Consider the following 22,843-nt stretch of genomic DNA (forward strand, 5'->3'; position numbering starts at 1 on the left):
AATATAGGACTAGATATGCATTGACCACACAAATGCATATATCATCAAACATACAAGAATGTGGAGGAATACTTGAATAACTTTATTAATATCAAGAATAGAAAATAGGATTACAACCAATTGTTCTAACCCAGCGTCATCCTCCAGCGTGAAAGCCCTTCTTTCACCTCATGAAAAACTTAGATCACCCAACACTATGATATTCCAACAAGAAACCAACAACACTTCCTTACAAGCTACAAAATTCCAGCCTCTGGATCTCTAGGATGAGGGATCCATATAGATGATTGTAGGGGGCTGAGTCAGCTTCTGGAATTTTGATTAGTGTCCTCTCTCTGATATTTCTTGATTCCACTTAGAGGTTGATGATCTCCTACTCATGCGTGGGCGAATTCAGAGAGGCAAGTGTCATAAGAGAAGTTTCTGGAAGATTCTATGATCATCCACCTCGAAAACTTTCTCTGCCATTTTTCCACTCTCGCCCATCGCACCCTACAGAAGGTCTTTTTAGTATGCATCGCACCCTTTTCACTGGGCAGGTGAGATGCATCGCACCCTCTGCACTGGGCAGTGTGTATGGTCCAGCTTTGACCAATTCTGAGCAGTTTTCTGTGGAGAACTTCTAGGAGATGATGTAATCAGCTGACCTTGTTCTTTTAGGGTGTGAAGCAACACTTTTAGGGACTTAGGAGCCTTTGGTTTATGGACATGTTTGATTGGGGTTGCAGTGCCCAAAAATGTCTATAACAAGCTCATAGTTGCTAAGTGATTTACCTATACCCGTATGTTGAGAGCATATGCCACCATGTTCTCTTTACCTTTGATGTACCTGATCTTGAAATCAAACTTGTTGATCATGGCCAACCATCTAGCCTACATGGCATTCAGATTCGATTGGTCAAACAAATACCTCAATCCAATATTATCACTCATAAGTACAAATCTCTTGCCAAGAAGATAGTGTCTCTAATTCTTCAATGCATGTAGGATCACTACTTACTCCAAATCATGTGTGGGATAGTTCTGCTCATGCTCATTTATTTTCTGGGACTCATAACGTACCACCTATCCATCCTGCACAAGGACTCCACCAAGCCCTCTCTTGTAAGAATCTGTGCGTACCAAAAACTCATTTTCTGAATCTGCAATCTATAGCACTGGTGCATGTGTCAACAACTTCTTAAGCTACTCAAAGCTAGCCTCACACTCCTCTATCCATTTGAACTTCTTACCTTTCCTCTGCAATTATGTGATAGGATAAGCAATTTGCGAGAAGTTTTTGATGAACCTTCGATAATAGCCTACAAAAAGCTATTAAAGATCTCATCTCATCCATGCTCTTAGGAGCTACCCACTCCATGATGGCTCTTATACTCTCTAGATCTACTACAATTCCCTCCTTGGAGACAACATGCCCTAAGCAGTGTACCTCAGTCTGAAATAAACTACACTTGATGAGCTTAGCATACAATTGATTCTCTCTTAACAACCTCAACATTGTTGATAAGTGTTCGACATGTTCTTCCTCATTTTTAGAATATAGTAGTATATCATCAATGAACACAATAACAAACTTATCCAAATATGGATGCAACACACTATTCATCAAACACATAAATGTTGTTGGAGCATTAGTTAAGCCAAATGGAACTACAACAAACTCATAATGCCCATACCTGGTCCTGAATGCGGTCTTGTAAATTCCCTCCTCTTTGATGCGTACTTGATGGTATCTGTATCTCAAGTCAATCTTCAAGAACAATGTTGCTCCATTCAAATGATTGAACAAACCATCAATCCTCAGTAACAAATACCTGTTCTTGATAGTCACTTTGTTCAACTACTTGTAATCAATGCATAATCTGAGTGTTCCATCTTTCTTCTTTACAAACAATACCGATGCACCCCATGTTGACCCAATTGACCTAAGGTATCCCTTGTCAAACATATCCTTCAACTTCAACTTCAACTCAACCAACTCAGGTGTGCTCATCCTAAAAGGTGATTTTGATGTTGGAGTTGCCCCTGGCACTAACTCAATAGAAAATTATACCTCCCTATGAAGTGGAAACTCTGTAATGTCCTCAAGAAATACATCCTTGAACTGTTGTAAAACTAGGTACCTACTCAACACATCTGTGTCCTCAACTTCCTTACCCTTATCACTAGAAATGTGCACTAGGAATAACTTACACCATTTCATGTGACTACGCTTTTCTTGCATAGTAGTCACCATCCTAACTGACATAGATTTTTTCTTACCCTATAAGACTCTTGGTTCTCCATTGTCATCAACACACTCAACGGCTTTGTCATAATAGTATATCTTTGTTATATGAAAATACAACCAGTCCATGCCCAACAACATATTGTATGAACCCAACGATAATACATTAAAATGTGTTGCGGTAGGCATACCATTCAAGTCAAATGCACAAGATCTTACCCAATGATGAACTCATTTCTTTGTACCTGTAGCCAAGTGAACTAACCAATAATCTGCATGTAATTCCTTAATCAAACCACACTTATCCACCAAGTCAGGACTAACATAGCTATAATTAGATCCAGGGTCAACCAAAATAGAATAAATTGATCACAAATCTTACCATCCATCTCAATGATAGATGCTTGATCCTCTGCTTGTTTCTTATCCAATGCTACATAGATACGTGGAATACTATGACCAACATCCCCAATAGTTTGTGCCTCCTGCGCACTGTATATCTAAGGTCTACCACCCTGATTCTGTGGGCAATCTCTCCTGCGATGATCCTTGCCACAAATCCAACACTCTATAGGCTTCTAGGTTGTCTCCTTGTTTTGTTCTCCTGATCAGAATCCCTATCCTCTATTTGATGCATTGAACTTCTTATGTGGTGCGACATTCTCCTTGTTACCTGTATCTTGAGGCCTTTCTCTCTTTCTGTCCCATTTTCCTTTGTTCTTTTCATTACCTCTCCAATCTGGCTTAGTCTCAGTTTTGTGCTTCGATTGTTCATAGCAATGGATTAGCTTTCGAATGGCCTTCTCCAATGATCTAGGCTCATTGAACTCAATTCTATCTTTAAATGCAACTGGTAACTCACTAATGAACCTATAAATCATGGCCTTTTCCTCTGTGAGATAAGGCACATACCTCTGTAACTCCAATAACTTTCTAGTGTACTCATCATCTGTCATGTAACCCATTTTTAGCTCATAAAATTCTTTTTTTCTATCATCAAAGTATCTCTCTGACAAGTACTTCTTCTTGAATAGCCTCTCAAACTTACTCCAAGTCAAACCTTCCTCATGAATACATCTGAAATTCTTCACATCTTCCCACCAAATGTCTACTTTACCTTTAAGACTGAATGTAACCATTCTAGCTTTCATGTTCTCTAAATAGTCATGCAACTTGAAGAATTTTTGCATGCCAAGCAATCATGCCTATGCATCCTGTGGTTCATTCATCTCTCCATTAAATGTTGGGGCCTTCGCTTTCTTAAACTTATCCAGAAAATATCCCCTATCACTCCACCTATAAGGATGATGATGATGATGCCTATCTTAATCAGAACTAGAATCATATATGTGTCTATGCCCTCTCCTATCAAAAGTGTCTAACAATCTGTCATCTTTAATTGTATCATCTCTATCTGATCTGTGACCACCATGTGACCGACTACCATATGCCACATTAGTTGTATCCTCCTACTCATAGCTTATCTGATGTGGTCTCTGTCGCTGCAAATATGACAAACTCTAAAGTATTACTATATTTACCTCTGCTTGTTTCTCATGTGCTTGTATGATTATGTCATTATCTGCCTTACAACTCCTTATCCATTCCTTTAAGCTTCTTAGTGTAACTGCCAAATCGGAATGGTTCCCAACACCATACTGCTCTTCGGATTCATAGGGAGAGTCTTTATAGTCAACCATCTTGCTAGCCATTTGATATTTCTTCCTAAAAGGTGTATCATGTCAGCTAAACCAAATCACAATAAACCAACGTACCTTAGTATAGCTCGGGGAGTATACCTTGTCTGAAAGATCAAAAAATTAGCGGGTTACATGTATAACATAATCATGACAACATATAGAAACATAAAACATAAGCATATAACCATGCAACCTCCATTCTAGCTAAGGTCTAGTCATCAATGCATGACCTCTAAAACAACACACCACGACCTCATGCATGAAAAACACCATCATTACATCACTATACACTTGATCACATGCATAAGTGATGCATAACCATCCACACATATGCATAAACATGTATGATCAAGCATGAATGAACAATACTTGAAATCAAACCTACAAGAATGGTACATGCAACTAATCACACAAGAATGTAACAAATAAAGTAAGAATGTAACCAATCATAGTACAATGATACATTTAAGCAACATAAATCGACATGTAACCAGTCATACACTCATGACGTTGCATTTCACTACAACAACTTCAAGTTTCACATGGCAACATCACTATAACCATGAAAAACATCATGCAAATGTAAGAAGCACATGGAATGCAAGCGTGAGAGACACACATGAAACTGGCATGCATGCATGACCAACACATAGCCCATCCAGTCGAAGGGGTGAACCATGCTCTGATACCACTTTGTAACACCCGTCTCCCACATCTACCCAAGCAACCGACTAGCCAGGGTCAATATGTGATGAAAGGCCACTATGATATGATTTGACCTCCTAAGTCATGTTAAGGAAGTGGAACCGACAAAAACACATATACAGACATTAATCATTAGCTACAATACCCTTAAGAGCCAATCCAATGCTTTAGACAACTTGCCTTGGGGTCCCACTGAACTTTTGGACAACTTAAGCCTGAGTCACTCCCATGCTATAAGCATGAGGGCGAATAGAAACACAGTTGTTCTCACAAGTTTTCTTGCCAGTGACCAGAGACCAAAATTGTCAGTGCTATTCTAGTGACTCCAGAATTTGAGCCACTTTTTCAGGCCTAGAACCTAGGCCACAACCCAGAATTGAACCATCTCTTCAAAGAACTAAAATAACATGGAAATGACAGTACTAAATAAAATACTTGTTCAAGACCTTAACTAGACCCCTACTAGCCATGACAGGCATTTCGTCAAACATATCGTGAATATGTAATATATAGGTCTAAATAATAGTTTTGTGCATAGGGGTCTCATAATTAGTTGAGAATCTCTAAGAACAATTGATGCCTCAACACATCAACTACCATTCCATCTATTAGGTCATAGAAACATTGATCATTCAATTACAAGTAAAAACATGATAAGAGCCACACATGGCTACTGTCATAAAACGCATACATAACCAACATAATAGCAGCATAAATACTCATGAAAGTACAGTCATATAGACCACATATAATCCATCAAAACCCTCATAGAAATACAAGGATAAATAACCTTTCATTAATGATTCAAAATCCAAACTCAGGATGACACTTCCACGTTCCACCCGACCGTAGAATGGTTGAGCCAAATCTCTCTTCAACCATTCACCCTCGTGCCATATTCCAAGCATGAATGCGGGATCTCATAGAACACATCAATCAAAACTCATCCAGAGCTTCCAGAGTTCATCCACCTCAACCCATCAAATAGTGATTCCACCTCATGGTAGGACATCAGAAAAGCATCATCATATTGGTCTCCATCCAAGCCTTCCAAGGCTTCTGGAGCATTTTCTCCAACCAAGGCTTCAAATACTAGTAACTCAACCCACAGTTGTCATCGGGCTTCTAGAGTGTTTGTCCAACCAAGGCTTCTAGGACTACTAACTCAACCCACCAAGGGCTTCCAGAGCATTTTTCCAACCAAGGCTTCTAGGACTGATAACTCAACCCAAGTTGTTACAGGGCTTCCAGAGCCTTTGTCCAACTAGGGCTTCCAGGAACTAATAATTGAACCCAAGCTAAGGAAACATGAGAACCAACAAAAAACAAACAATGAAAGTAAACCCATAATCACCATGGCTATCCAAGAAATGGAAAGGTTAGGTGATCCACTGTCAATCTAGGCAATCCTTCATGCCAATGATAGAACACAACCACGAAACCACATGCATGTGAAAACTAGTGAAGGAAACATACATGCAACTCGGTACCTACAAGAAAATTTGATGTAGTTACTGATCCTAATGCATTCTTGTGCTTTCTTTCTCTTCCTTTGCCTTCTTGCTCCAAGAATCCAAGTATTCAACACCCAACAAGAGTGCTCCAAGAAAAAATCTAAGTCTCCAAGAGTATGAGAGAGAGAGAGAGAATAGAAGAGAGCTCCAACAATGAACTGACAAAAGGTTACCAACTAATCCTCATAAGCCTTTTTATGAATGAGGCCTCTATTTTCTTCATTTTCCATTATTTTACTTCATTTTAATCTTCACATGCAACTTGTGACCTTTCACCTCCCTTTTCTCATAATTTCCATTATTTTCATAAATAAATGTTCCAAAAATGACACTTTTCCTTTCCAAAGCCTTAGTCATTTCCTTTGCCAATTTCCTTAGCCATAACCAATCACAAGTGATCCCCATCACTAGGATTGTGCCCAACATTCAGCTTGGAATAAGTGTCCCATCATCCATGGTTATTATTTTTCCTTTATTTACTTTTTTTACATGGAATTTTCATTAGGGTTGTTACAAACTTAACGAGGTAGCTCACTTTGTGGCGGTCAAATCCACCAACTTTGCTACTGATATAGCACAAATATTCATAAACCCGATTGTGAGGCTACATGGAATTCCCAAGAATATTGTGTCAGACAAATTGCTTGGTGATTTCATTATGAGTTAAATCCCTGTCATTAAATTGTCAACACAAGGTTCGTGAACTTCTGAGGTATACATGTATTATATGTACTAGGTGATTATTTCTCAGAATAGATTAATCTAATACAAGAAACTTGAAGCTAATTACAAAGCAAATTAAATCAATCTAATCCAATCCAAACATAAATAAATTGAATCAATCTTAACAAAACAACATGAATCAAAATAACATAAAAGAAACTAAGATAAACTTGCATAAATGAAACCACAATTGCTTAATTGAAACCACACTCGTTGAATTGAAAATCGCACTTGCTTAAAATGTAAATAAATGAAATAGCATAATTACACAATGTTACCAACATGTACATCAAATGAAAAAGGTGTGCAAATTGTGGTTGATGGGGGCCCTCCACTTCTCATCAAGCACACCGAATGATTATCAAATCTTGGAGATAAAAGTAGCAACATGTATTCCATAAAATGAAGTTTGAGAAAAACTCCAAATATAGTACAATAATTCTACTCTCTTCCTCTCTATCCTCACTTTACAAATTACATATCTTGGATGAAACTTGGAACCCCTTTGCATGAAGGATGCACTCCTATTTATGCAAAATTTAAGATAGCTAATCAATAAATATATATCCTCAAATATCTCCTAAATCCATGTTTATCTCTTGTGGTTACAACTCATCACCTAAAAATATGAGATACAAATCCTCTCAAAATTATCTCCTAGTTTTGATAGGAGACACATATCAAAACATCCATGATTTTTCTCCTTTGAATGTGCTTAGTCAATGATCCAAATCTTCAACAATTATTCCACAAATCTTCATGAGTTCGAATTGAAATTCGAATTTCTGGTTGAGTAGCCAAATAGGACCCCTTCTAGAATCTTCAAATAGACCTACAATATCATAAAACTCATACCACGTATATATTGTTATAGACATTTTTCGGCACTGCAACCCCAATCATAAATGTCCATAAACCAAGGGCTCTTAAGTCCCTAAAATTGTTCTTCCAACCTCTAAAATAACAAGGTCAACTGATTACATCTTCTCCCAGAAGTTCTCCATGAAAAACTGCTCAGAACTGGTCAAAACTGGACCATCTCACCTGCTCCATGGTCAAAGTGCGCTGCATCCCACCTAAATACACACAAGAGGTGCGATGCATCTTGGAAAGCCCTTCTATGGGGTGCGATGGGCGAGAGTGGATAAATGGCAGGGTCAATCTGCAAGGTGGAGGATCATGGAATCTTCTAGAAACTTCTCCTGTGACACTTGCCTCTCTACATCCGCCCAGGAATGAGTAAGAGATCATCAATCTCCAAGTGGAATCAAGAACTATCAATGAGAGGACACTAATCAAATCTCAAAAGCTGACTCACCCCCCTTGTAAACATCTATATATGGATCCCTCATCCCAGAGATCCAGGGGGCTGGAATTTTGTATCTTGTAAGGAACTGCTGCTGGTTTCTTGGTGCAACATCAAAGTGTTGGGTGATCTAAGTTTTTCATGAGGTGAAGAAGGGCTCTCTTGATGAGAGGATGATGCTGGGTCAGAACAATTGGTTGTAATCCTCTTTGCTCTTTCTTGATTATTAATAAATCTATTCAAGTTTTCCTCCACATTCTTGTATGATTGATGATATATGCATTTGTGCAGTCAATATATATCTGGTCCTATATTGTTTATGATAATAGATCCATGTTCTCGGATAGTTTTATGCTGCTTTGATTCTACAGGTGCCCTTTGAAGCTGGGTAAACGAGGAAGCGAGTGGCAAAGATCTATCAGAAGGGAGAGGAATCAAGTAAGGAACCAAGCGCAAGACAGACTTTGGTCTCCTTTATTCCCCTCTTATCTATTTCTCATAAAGGAAAACGAAAGTAGTTTTAGTTTATTTGTTTCTAGGGTAGCTACCAGCCTTAATGGGACTAGCAGCTCTGCATAGACACTAGTTTTCTCGATAACAAAATGGCGACCATACTGGGGAGCGAATAGATTGTTTGTTTATCTCAATTTGTTTAATTTATAAACTTACAGATGAGCCTGAAGTTAAGCCAGCTAGCCTTCGAACTGCATTTGCTATGCAAGTGCAAAGTAGATCAATGCTGCTTCAGTCTATCTCTGGGTTTTGTTTATGAACTGAACAATTGATTTACAAGCTCTCTAATTGCCCTTGTGGTGGCTCTAGTAACCTCTTTAGATCTACCCTTGTAATTGATTTACTGATTACCACTTGCTCGGCCTAAATCCCTGAACTGAGCTGCAAATTGTGTCCCGAAACCCAGTTAAAGTCTCGTCCCTGGTCCAACGCACAGTCTCTTCTGTGAATTCTAGATGCATCGCACTTCCCGAGTGTAGTAGGTGCGCTGCATCTCTTTTTCACTGTGGTACAGGTGCGCTGATCAGACAAGGCCTTTCCTGCTCCTAGATTTTGGTTTCTGTGCTCACTCTTTTCAGCTCTATTCAAGAGTTTTGCTACCTGTAGTCAGTACACCTCTATTGAAACCCCCTTCCTTGCCATTATTCCGCCTCCATTGTGCAAAGTACTGTAAATGTTTTTATGTATTTTGAGCCATTTTTCAGTTCTCTTTTACAAAGAAGTAGCATAATTGTACTGTCGTTTCTTGATTTGAAAGTGTCGCAAGTTTCGTTTTCAGTCATAGAAGAGAATCTGATTGTTCTTGATAGTTGATTACACTATTACTCTTGTATTTGATTTGAATTAGTAGTTTTTCAAGTGTCGAAAACAAGTTTTCAATTCCAAATCGTAAAGTGTCGTCATTGTCCTCATTTTGTCTTGAAAAGAAACTTGTTAGTAATGTCGCTTTGAAAAATAATTCAGATTTGCGCTTAGATTTCTTTTTATCATTCACACATTAAGAAGGTTGAAAACAAATACATGCATGTGCATTTGCATTTAGACTATTTGTTGGTTTGATTTAGGACAGTGCATATAGTGTATGCTCTCTGCTCTTTGTTGAAAGAATGTCATCTCTCTTTCCTTAGTAGCTAGGATTTTCATTGCAAAAAGAAGACTAAATGATTGTTTATCATCTTAGATTGCATTTTAGGAATTGTACATCCACATCATGTGGTGAACCTGAAAGGCAAATTTCTTAAGCAAGATCAACTGTAAAATAAACTTAATGAATCTAAAAACTCTTTGGAACCTAACGCAAAACATTTAGAAGTCTAGGCTAGAGACGTATTCTGGCGTCGTAAAGCCTGGTAACTGTTGTTTTCATTGCTAGTTGGGTGATTCCTCCACTTTGAGATGATAAGTGTCAGTACGGACTTGTGCTCCCACGTACCGTCGAGTATATATTGGGAGAACACAATAGGCTTTATCCTTTATCCATAGGAAGTCGTGTCTTCCACCCTATCGATCGCAATGCACTGAACACAACATTTAGGAAGATTGACTGCCGTACCGTAAAAAGTATTCTGTAGTTTTTCAATTGGTTTGGTAATCCCTCTATCTAGATTTCCAGAGCAGTCTCTTTCGTTCCTTTTTAGACTCCTTAAAGGAAAAGGTCCATCTGAGCACTTGTCACTTCAGGCTCATTAAAAATCGAAGGCGACTAGAGTCATCTTTTGTTTTTTCTCGACTCTTAAAAATTGAAAAAACAAGTTGTGTCAAAGCATTTAAAATTTATTTTAATCGGAATAAATATCACCTTTCCTACGTTGGTCTTAGGTTGAGGAAAATGGAGTCCACCAACCAAGGATTCCCCCTTAGGGGAAATCCTAGTCCTTTCTCCTCTTGGGGAGATGTTGGCGCACCCCATATGGCCACATTGTCGCTTCCAGGATTGACAATCGGCTTGCCCGTATGGCTCTTCTCAACCTCTATTGTTCAGAACACCGCGTTTCCTGAACAATCAAGTCAACAACTAAATGATACCAGAGTTACCCCCCAACCCTCTACTTCGTCCAATTCTTCCTCTCCTCCTTCCTCTTCGCTTGATGAAGCTGGTAAAGCCAAAAATCAAGTAGCCGAGAAGAAGAAGGAGAAGAAGAAGAAAGAGAAGAAGAAGAAGGAGCCAAAGGCGAAAAGGGGCAATCAAGCATCATCTAGTGAAAATCCACACACTGCACCATCCAAGCCTAAATCGCCATGTGTCATTTGCAAAGGAGACCACTATCATCGAGATTGTCCTTGCATCCCTCGGATCTTAAGGGACTGGTCTCCTCGTTTTCACAATCGGTGTCGTCAACCTCTGATGATCATGTTGAAAGTACACTGTCAACTAGTGAAAGTGAAGCCCCTGGAAAAAAAAGGAAAATGTAAATTTTCTTGTAAACTGTGTGAAGGCGATCACACCGTCCACCATTGTCCCTTCTTAGATGAGGCTAAAAGAGTTTTGGATGACCATCCGGTTTCACCATTACGGCTCCCTCCTGGATATAATAAGCTCTTGCAGAGTCCGTCACTAGTTGAAAATCCGGTTGACATGCCCTTGTGGTCGGCCGAAGCATCTATCATTGAAGATTAACCATCTGAATCCACACCGAACGAAAGTCAAAAGGTCGAGGCGGCAGTTGACCAGGTCTTGCCTTCAGAGGATCCATCTTTGGATGATACAGTCACCGAAGAGAACAAGGATGACACCGTTCAAATTCTCTTCGTAAGCATAGACTCCGATGAACATGGGGGCAGTCTACCCGTTCCTTTACCGCAGGAAGGAAGTTCGTCAGAGTCATATCCGGCCGTCTATTCGGTCCCACCTCCAAGCAACTTGGGTGTTTCCTTTGATTGGAATCTACTAGGCAGACCCTGTTTACCGGCTAGTGTACCATTTCGAATCATTGCTCAAATATATAGAATGGTCATGGCCGGTACCATCATAGATGAAGGGGCTTCTATGAGTATCCTTTCCTCAATTTCTTGGACGCCATCGCTTTTGCCTGAGATGAGAAATCTAACAGGCTTTGACAAAGGAACCAGTCGACCATTAGTGATCCTTCCCAATGTGCCGATAAAATTGAGAAGGAAAACCGTTCACGTGAACATAATGGTAGTCCAAGGACCCCTGGACTATAATCTACTACTTGGATGAGACTATATTTATTGCATGGGAGCCATTGTCTCCTCACTCTTTAGAGTAATGTGTTTTCCGCATGAAGGAAGAATGGTCAAGCTCGTAGACCAGCTTTCATTCCCCGGTTCACACATAGCAAATAGTCATATACCAACCCTGAATGGTCTTTTCACGCAAGGAATGTCTCATCAATCCCCAGTCTGTCCTCCTGATGAGAATGAGTGATTCGAAGGATATGACTGAAACCCAGGGTGCATGCACCCTGTCCTGTTTCGACAGGAAAACCTTGGGTATAGGGTAGGTTTCCGCAGAGGATATATGATTGGTTGACACACCCGTCCATTTTGGAAAATGGGATTAGACTAGAATAAGATACCTCTGTTAAGGTATGCCTGTCCCGATAGAACAAATGTTTTGTCTGATAAATTGAGGGGTAACCTGAAAAGGTAGGCCTTTCCCGATAAAACAAATGTTTTGTCTGACAAATTGAGGAGTAACCTAGAAACTCTACTTCGCTATACCTGGGGGCATGCAAACCTTTTGGCGTGCAAGCGAAGAGCGACCATTTATTTTTTCAATTTATAGGTCCTCTAACCCTTTAAACTCGTAGGATTGGTCGTTTCCTAACTTGCATAAAGAAAGGATACGGGGCAAAGCTTTGAAAAAATGTTGTTTTTATATGAGACATCCTTATTATACGATTGGATTATCGAGCAGTTTTAACGCGGAATTCAAGCTCGTTAAAAAATAAACATAAGCAGTGAGCAAATCTTCCCCCAATGTTTAAGCTCATTAAAAAATGAACCATTTTCCGGTAAATAACCATTGTGAATGTATTACCATCAGCCTTTGAAGCCTTGGTCGTGTTCTCATCATCACCTCCACTTTGTTTTGGCCGATCATTCACCCCCATTTTATTGTTTACCCTTTTTGAGGAACAGCTGCGAAGAGTGATCATGTTAGCCATCCTTGTGACACTGCCGTGATTGGGAAATTCCAAACCTTACCTGGAATCAGCTGCTACCCGAATTTATCACTCGTTCCTCAAAAAACAAGTCTCCTTTAAGCTCTTTTCAACTGACTCGTAAAATATGAAAATACTGCCGAGCAATTGGCCTCTCCAGCTCGTTAAAGGGACCGGAAGTGCTATCCCTCCTTTAGATTTTAATTTTTTTAGAATTGAGGGATTATTACACAAAAAGATCGAGCGCTTGTTTTGTTCGGCTCGTTAAAAGTACCGAAAATTCATCCCTTTTGTATTGTTTTATACTTTTTCGGACTCAAGGGATTATATTACAAAAAGGATCATCGAAGTTTTCTTTACGTCCCTTTTTCAGACTCTCTAAAATTGAAAAGGACTGAGTTATCCTTGTCGTTAAACTCGTTAAAACCAAATAGCGACAAACTTGTCCATACAGACAAGAACGAGTTTCACTATTGCCAGGCTCCTTAAAACATAGTGATGGGTTTGCCCGAAGGGAAAATTATAGAACAAGCATATGTTATCCTCCTTAAGCTTGACAAAAATAAAGAGTTACTGGTCAGCAATGACTGGGGAAAAATTGGGAAGAAAACTTGAAAAAACTTTATTGGTAGCAAGTCGCTCTTGAACATGACACTTTCACTCCGCATCCGAGTCGGGTTGGGTTGTTCCATTCACTGGTCACACTACCATGGTTCTGTCACACCATCCATATTTGGGGTTAATGCTACCGAGCATCATGTCAGTGTCACCGATATGTTCAGAGAATTCACCTGTGTCTCACCCACTGCAATACATTTACGCTCCGTTCTTTCATGACCGCCACCCTGAACCTTATATCACCAGATCGTTTTCACATTCATTAAAATCATGTGCTCCATTCTGTGTCATTGATGTGGGATTCACTAAGGCCCTCCTATGACGGATCGCTTCTTGTCGACATCAGCTCATTATCCAAGAAGTCGATCTAGGAACAACCCTTTCAGTACTTTGAAGCTTGCATGCCTCAATGGCAAGTTTCTCACTTCCGGCGACAGGTTTACATCAATGGCCTTTGACCGAAATATTTTGCGTGGTGTTCAATGCCAAGTCCCTTATTCACACCACATGAATTGTATTGTAGTACCTTGAGGGTCATCAACCTTATCGGTGATTCCTCTCGCGCCTGTTAACAGCTTACATCATTGGCTAGTAATCAGGCGATGTCTTTCCATGTTCGACTCCAGAACATCTCTCACATGGATCAACTTGTACTTTGAGTGAAGATCGAACGAGATAGAAGACCCCGGATCTAGTTTCATCCATCCGGGCTGCGATATATATTCAGGAAAATAAAGACATCGAATGTACATAATTACTGCACAGATGATCATCCAACCGAAGGGATGATGGCTCTACCAGAATCATTAGTATACACTTAGACGATTGTCTGTCTTATGTACATGAAAATGAATTTATAAAGTTGAGCATGGGAATTCCCAACTCAGCTAGATCATGAAAATATTATGAAGATAATGTATTGTATTGTATCTTATTACAGGTCACCTTCCAGCTTGAAAGAACTTCAGATCCTCATGATAAAGCATTTCACCCGACATCAACAAATTAATGACCTCATGCTTTAGGGGGCAATTGTTATAGACATTTTTGGGCACTGGAACCCCAATCATAAATGTCCATAAACCAAGGGCTCTTAAGTCCCTAAAAGTGTTGTTCCAACCTCTAAAATAACAAGGTCAATTGATTACATCTTCTCCCAGAAGTTCTCCATGAAAAACTGCTAAGAACTGGTCAAAACTAGACCATCTCACCTGCTCCATCGTCAAAGTGCGTTGCATCCCACCTAAATACACACGGGAGGTGTGATGCATCTTGGAAAGCCCTTCTATGGGGTGCGATGGGCGAGAGTGGACAAATGGCAGGGTCAATCTGCAAGGTGGAGGATCATGGAATCTTCTAGAAACTTCTCCTGTGACACTTGCCTCTCTACATTCGCCCAGGGATGAGTAAGAGATCATCAATCTCCAAGTGGAATCAAGAACTATCAGAGAGAGGATACTAATCAAATCTCAAAAGCTGACTCACCCCCCTTGCAAACATCTATATATGGATCCCTCATCCCAGAGATCCAGGGGGCTGGAATTTTGTATCTTGTAAGAAAGTGCTGCTGGTTTCTTGGTGCAACATCATAGTGTTGGGTGATCTAAGCTTTTCATGAGGTGAAGAAGGTCTCTCTCGCTGAGAGGATGATGCTGGGTTAGAACAATTGGTTGTAATCCTCTTTTCTCTTTCTTGATTATTAATAAAGCTATTCAATTTTTCCTCCACATTCTTGTATGATTGATGATATATGCATTTGTGTGGTCAATATATATCTAGTCCTATATTGTTTATGATAATAGATCCATGTTCTCGGATAGTGTTATGCTTCTTTGATTCTACAGGTGCCCTTTGAAGCTGGGTAAACGATGAAGCAAGTGGAAAAGGTCTATCAAAAGGGAGAGGAATCAAGTAAGGAACCAAGCACAAGACAAAGGTTGGTCGCCTTTATTCACCTCTTATCTATTTCTCATAAAGGAAAATGAAAGTAGTTTTAGTTTGTTTGTTTCTAGGGTAGCTACCAGCCTTAGTGGGACTAGCAGCTCTCCATAGACACTAGTATTCCCGATAACATATATATATATATATATATATATATATATATATATATATATATATATATATATATATATATATATATATATATGGAAACATGTTAATTTCCTAATATTTAATCATAAATTATCTTAAAATACATAAAATAAATTAGTTGGAAAATAATAATGATAAACCCATATGATCATGAAAATGATTATTAATTTAGGGTTATGGAGCTACAAAATATGATAAAGAGTTACGAAATATGATAAAATGATGGAAATGAGGGTAAAAGAGGATGACATCTTGGAGGCGCAACATTCCCCCCCAACTAAAGGGGTTGCATGTCCTCATGCGGCTTTGCATTGATTCCCTTAATCATAAGTTGATATTTTTGCTTCTATATGAACTTTGGCTTTGTATTGATTCTCTTTTAACTTTTCATAATCATACTATTTGATAACTTTATTCTCTTTTCAAAGTGTACTTTGAAATACCTTTGATTGCAACATATTTTTTATTGTTGGTTCTTGTGTGACAGCCAAAAGTTTATGAGTATTGGTTCTTGTGTTACAATACATTTCTTATTTTTGTTGTATCAAAATACTTGAAAACATTGGGAATTCGTTTTTAAGATCCCATAGTGGTTTTTAGCCATTTATTGTGCTTATCAATTGATTATTCAAAACATATAAACTTTTGGAATCACAATGCAATAATAGTTGATTGGGAAAAAATACGTTGGCTGGGATGAAATGAAATGTGACATGTGACATGAAATGTGAATATGAATTAAGATCCCTTCCCCCCAACTAAAGGTGCTTCAGTTTTTGGCAAACGAGAGGGAATATAAATGTGGTGTGGGATTTTCCAAAATCAAAATTTCAGCATTTAAGGAATTACATGATTAAAGATTAGAAAACAACATACCTTCACCTTTCTGAAAATTGGGAAAACTATATATATAGAAGAGTGTGGTTGTTGTTGCTGGATCATAGAATGTGAAGTAAAATAATATGATATGCTTTTTATTTCTCTTGGTTGTATGAATAGAGGATGAATCTAACCTGAAATTGGAATTTTTATTGCTACAGCTGTTGAATTCTGAGTTGAGTCCTCCTACAAGTTGTTGAAAGCATATAGTCTTCATTAATTCCCACTCAGTGGCATAATTCTTATCTATGTGAATAGATGTATCAATGTCGAACATAGAAAATAAATTTTTGGATTACTGGCCATTAATAAATGCCATTAGCGAACACAAGACTACTCACCATTGATTTCAATGAGAGTCAAGATGCCTAAGTACATCTTACTAGATATGAATAGATGTGTCGTAGTCGAGTCACCTAGAGATCCAACAAACTTGGGACATTGATGTATTCCCATTGTTTATTGGCGAGAGAACTTGTCATTAAGGCATGCAAGCCTCAAGGTACTTGAAAGATCTCTAGTCTTGATCCCAGATGATATGTCGGAGTCTATGGGTCAAGAATTGTTAGAATGGAGGCCTTAATGAATCCTTAATCATCTAACACGAGTATAAAATAATAATTTGAAGGAACATAGATGAAAATTTTGCATTATGAAGCAAGCTTTATTTGACATAAAGGAAGAGGAAAATGGGATGACTTAGCTCTGTAAGGGAGCTCAATGACTTTATTTTTGGGTTAAGGGTGAGTGAAAATGAGGAAGGAAAGTATGAAGATTGCAAAGGTAAAATGAGTTTTGACACCATGGTTTGGCAGTAGGGATATGGAAATCTATGGATCGATTGTAGGCCTAGAATGAGTAGCAATGGTAAAATTGATATCTGAGAGGAATTGTTTAGTAGCAATGGTGTAATAGATCTAATTTGACATGGAATGAACATGTTCTTCTGAAAGAAACTTGGTCTTTAAAAGGCACTCGTGCATATAGTGATCTTCTTTCATCGTCTTAGAACCTGCAAAAACTTAGCACTTTTCTGCAATAAAATGTATGATTACCGAGAGAGAGAGAGAGAGAGAGAGAGAGAGAGAGAGAGAGAGAGAGAGGGGGAGGGAGAGAGAGAGAGAGAGAGAGAGAGAGAGAGAGAGAGATGTGATTTGTCTCTCTTCATTTGATATATACACAAAAAAATCAGAAACAGTACTAATTAAACAAATTCAAGGAAGAAAAATTAAATGCACTTTTACCTGTTTGGAAAGTGGTACCTTGGACTACCTGTTGAGGTTTTGTTGGTAACTTCTTCATTTTTTTACTGTCTCAAATGCTAATGAAAACTCTCTCATTGTGTATATTTTGTCGAGATATTTCCAACGATGTTTTAATCATCAAAAATGAACATTGTATGAGAAAGTTATGGTTGTTTGAACTTTTTATGAAACAGGTAAAAAAAATTTGCATGGGTGCCATGTGGCAACATGATGCTGATGTGGATGCTAAAGTTGGTAGATGACATGGCATGTAGATGTGGTGACCTGACTGTTCAAGATGACATGGTGGAAAATGGGGCAATGTCTATGTAATGTTGACCAATAATTGTTGCCATGTGGACCTCACCAAATGGTAGCGAAATTGTTGCTTAGTTAAGGATTATCAAAATAGTAGAATAATTAACAAATTTTGGATTTTACTTGATTTGAACTCGTGACCTCTCTTTTAAAATTTCAAATACTTAACAATAAACCACAATTCAAATTTGTGAAATATAAGCCATAAAAATGTTAATTAAAGTTAAAAATATTAATCATTCTACAAATTTGACTAATGAGGCAACAATTTAACAAATGCCCAACAAAATAAAATTCAAGATTTTTAGGAGAAAATCAAGTGTCTAAGGGCACTTGTCAATCAATTTCATGCCACCAAAATATTTGATTTTCAATTGAACTCATCCTCTTGCCAAAAATAATGGATCTCACAACCAATTTATTCTATAAAAATTGGGAAAACATTGAAGCTACAACTCATAAATTTTTAATTTTTATTTTCTATTTTGTTGCAGGTAGCTACAAGGTGTGTTATAGAAAAATCCATGGGCTATTTTCACATAAAATATCCGTTGGATTTTTCTCAAAATCTGTGGACATGTTTCTACTATTCTAATGTTTATGCACACCAAAAATCAATACCATCTAATGCATGGATTTCGAGATATAATTGAAATTGTTGTAAACTTTAAAAATTATTTTCTCACAAACTACAAATCGGATTGAACTGAATTTTTTTAGAAAGGTTCCTATATTCCCCATGTATCTGCACACCTAAAATTAGATCGATCCAATGTATGAATATCAAGATATAAGTGAAATGGTTGAAGGTGATGATACTCTTTTTCTCAAAAACCGTGAAGCAGATTGGGATGAAATTTACAGAGATTGTACATCTGAATTTTATGCACTGTCTGTCCAAATATTACGAAAACCCAATTCCTAGTTTGTGAGATATCTTCACTTTAATTTTTTCACTTTGTATTTTGCTTTTTTTGTTTTTTTTTTTTAATTTGTTTTATTTGAAAAATCTAATTGTTTGTTTTGTTTTGCCTTTTTTCTCAAAAGTAAAGAATTTATTTTTTTTAAATGAGAAAAGTTTAGAAAATTTTGAGATAGATCTAATTGAAATTTGGAGATTAAATTTTGAGTATATTTAGAATGAATAATGAATTTAGATATCCTATCAAATTTTAGATTTATGAGTTTTATTGAAAAATTTCAAAGTTAACTTTATTCAATTTTCCTTTCTAATCTCCCAGGTCGCACAAGGCACAAGAAGAGAGCATACTCAGGAATTTTGTCAACTATTTTATTCTTTTGAAATCTAAAATAAATAATAAACAAAGTAAAAAGGATTTGATCTCTAACTTCAAATTTTGGCTCTCAAAACTCTGTCTGTTCTCCTCTCTTTCTAGATTTTCCTACAAAATGATTAGTAAGTGAGGTGATTCTTACTGCACCACCATTAATAAAATTGCAAATAAAATAAAATCTAACTTAACAATAAAAAGTTAAAAACATCACTAAACAAGTTTTTATTTGTCATACTCTACTTGAAATAGAAAAATTGGTTCAAGTGTATGCATATTTCCAATGTAACCGTCTGCATAACAGGAGTAAAAAGGTATGTGTGATTAGGTTTAAAAAGTATGCATTAAAGTACATTAAAGCATGAAAGACCAATTGTTTTGATAATGCAGTCAAGAAGTAAGGAATAATGAAGGAGTGATGTGACTTGATCCCATATTGGAACCATATTTCAATAAAGCTATGACATTCTTGATTCCTTTCTTGGTTTAGATCACATTGAATATCTTCCTTTATTATGCATTCCTCAATATTAGATTCTAGTGGTTTCTCCCCATCAAAAGTATTCCATGATTCTTTAGTCTCTTGAAGAGATTGACAAGAGGAATCAAAAGAGACTTGAAGATCTTCTTGTGGACGTGGAGAGATAGACAAGTTTCTGAATGTAGTTAGAATATAATCTTCCTAAGAGGCAGGTAATTCAGTTGTTGCTAGGATTCAATAAAGTTCTTGGAAGGACATTCCTCAAATTCTTAATTGTCTATGAATTACTCCAACTAGTTGATACTTCTTGTCTTGCACACATATTAGTACAAAGTACTGAAAAATTATTGAATATTTAATATGCATCATAAATGATTTTAATATGATTTTAACCATGCATCTAAGAATGAATGCAACTATCATGAGTTGTATAAAATTTCAAAAGCACCTATGTATACCTCCCCAACAACGACGCTAAAATGTTGGGTGATTTAAATGTGAGTTAAATCCCTGTCATTAAATTTTCAACCCGAGGTTCGTGAACTAATGATGTTGACATGTACTATATGTACTAGGTGATTATTTCTCAAAATAGATTAATGTACTGCAAGAAACTTGAAACTAATTACAAAGAAAATTAAATCAATCCAATACAAACATAAAGAAATTGAATCAATATTAACAAAACAACATGAATCAAAATAACATAAAAGAAACTAAACTAAACTTACATAAATGAAACCACATTTGCTTGAAATGAAAATCACACTTGCTGAATTAAAAATCACACTTCCTTAAAATGAAAATAAATGAAATAACATAATTACGCAATGTTACCAATATGTACAACAAATGAAAAAGGTGTGCAAATTGTGGTTGATGGGGGCCCTCCACTCCTCAATAAGCACACTAAATGATTATCAAATCTTGGAGATCAAAGCAGCAATATGTATTCCATAAAATGAAGTTGGAGAAAAGCTCCAAAGATATTACAATAATTCAACTCTCTTCCTCTCTATCCTCACTTTACAAATTACATATCTTGGATGGAACTTGGAACCCCTTTGTATGAAGGATGCACTCCTATTTATACAAAAATTTAAGATAACTAATCAATAAATATAGATCCTCAAATCTCTCCTAAATCCACATTTATCTCTTGTGGTTACAACCAATCACCTAAAAATATGAGATACAAATCCTCTCAAAATTATCTCCTAGTTTTGATAGGAGACACATATCAAAACATCCATGCTTTTTCTCCTTTGAATATGCTTAGTCAGAGATCCACATCTTCTAGAATTATCCAAAAAATCTTTGAGTTGGAATTGAAATTCGAATTTTTGGTTGAGTAGACAAATAGGACCCTTCTAGAATCTTCAAATAGGCCTACAATATCATAAAACTCATACCACTTTTAGATATATATGAAAACATGTTAATTTCCTAATATTTAATCATAAATTCTCTTAAAATACTTAAAATAAATGACTTGGAAAATAATAATGATAAACCCATATGATCATGAAAATGGTTATTAATGTAGGGTTATGGAGCTACAGAATATGGTAAAATGATGGAAATGAGGGTAAAAGAGGATGACATTTTGGAGGCCCAGCAAAAATATGCTAGATTCACTTCCAGGTTTTGGAAGGAATTGTTTGCAGGATTGGGAATAAAACTACATTTAACATAACCTTCCATCCACAAAACAATGGACAAACCAAAAGGATCATCAGATCCTTAAGGACATGTTAAGGATGTATGTGATGCATCATCCCACTAGGTGGGAAGAGTATCTTCTACTTGTGGAATTTGCATACAATAATGAATGTCAAGAGTCCATAAAGATGAACCCCTTTGACGCAATGTATGGAAAATGTTGTAATGCTCCTATTAGCTGGAGCGATTCGGTTAACAGAGTTCATGTACGACCTGATATGTTTAAGGATATGGAGCAACAAGTTCAGATCATAAAGAAAAAATTGAAAGTGGCACATGATAGACAAAAAAACTATGTAGATAAGCATAGGGTGCACAAAGAGTTCCAAGTGGAGGAACAAGTTTACCTGAGAATTAGACCCAAGAAAAGTTCCCTAAGGATGGGGACATGTGCCAAATTGGCACCACGGTATTGTGGACCATTTTAAATTCTTGAGAGGATTGGACCAGTAGCATATATACTGGCTTTACCTCCATCAGTTATAGTTCATGATGTTTTCCATGTTTCCTTTCTTAAAATATATGTACAAGATTCTAATCATGTGATTGATTGGTCTATGCTACAGGTGGAACCTAAAGGAGAGTTCCAACCAGAGCCAATGTGCTTTCTAGACCAGAGGAGACTCATGCACAAGAATTGAGCCATAGAGCAAGTCAAGGTGTAGTGTAAGCACTTTGGGTCGAAAGAGGCCACATGGGAGATGGTTGATGCCATGAAAGATAATTATCCTTTCTTGTTTGATGGTTAAAGAAAGTGTGTATAATTGTAAACACTGTATAGAGTTGTGTGTATAAATCTCCATTAAGAAGTATGTGTCTTATTTTAATGTTGGCATTATGTATGTGTAAAATAACAATGAGGGTGGTGTTCCCTCAAGGGGGAGGGGACTATGACAACCCCATCCAAGGTTCTCGTATGAGACACATTGTAATTATGATGTAAATGTTATGAGATGTTTGAAATCAAAGAAAAAAGAGGCCTAAATCTAAGGGACACAGGTTCCAGAGTTGGCGGTGTGAAAGGAATTAATGAAATATCTCCTGAAATTAAATGGGCTAAAGGAAAGTAATCAGGCCCATGCTTGCTTAAGAAAACAAAACAAATAAAGAGGAGAAATATTTAGGAAGAGTTGCAAATAACAAGAAGGTAGCAGTGAATAATGTTAGAGAATTGCATGCCAAGCGGGGGGGGGGGGTATTTGAAGAGGAGAGAGAGACCCATTCGAGACACACACACAGGCGAGAAGGAGAGACCTTTTTTTTGGGGGATCAGACTGACGAGACGATGCAAATCACACCTCCAATAGAAGCTTCAAATAGACATCTTGAAGAGAAGAGAAGAGAAGGGGATCAGTTCTCTGCCCTTGGAGGTTTTGGGTTAAG

The sequence above is a fragment of the Pinus tabuliformis genome, chromosome X (genome assembly GCF_031772625.1).
Source record: "Pinus tabuliformis cultivar Carrire ecotype Pingquan chromosome X, CPIR1, whole genome shotgun sequence".
NCBI classification, from domain to species: domain Eukaryota; kingdom Viridiplantae; phylum Streptophyta; class Pinopsida; order Pinales; family Pinaceae; genus Pinus; species Pinus tabuliformis.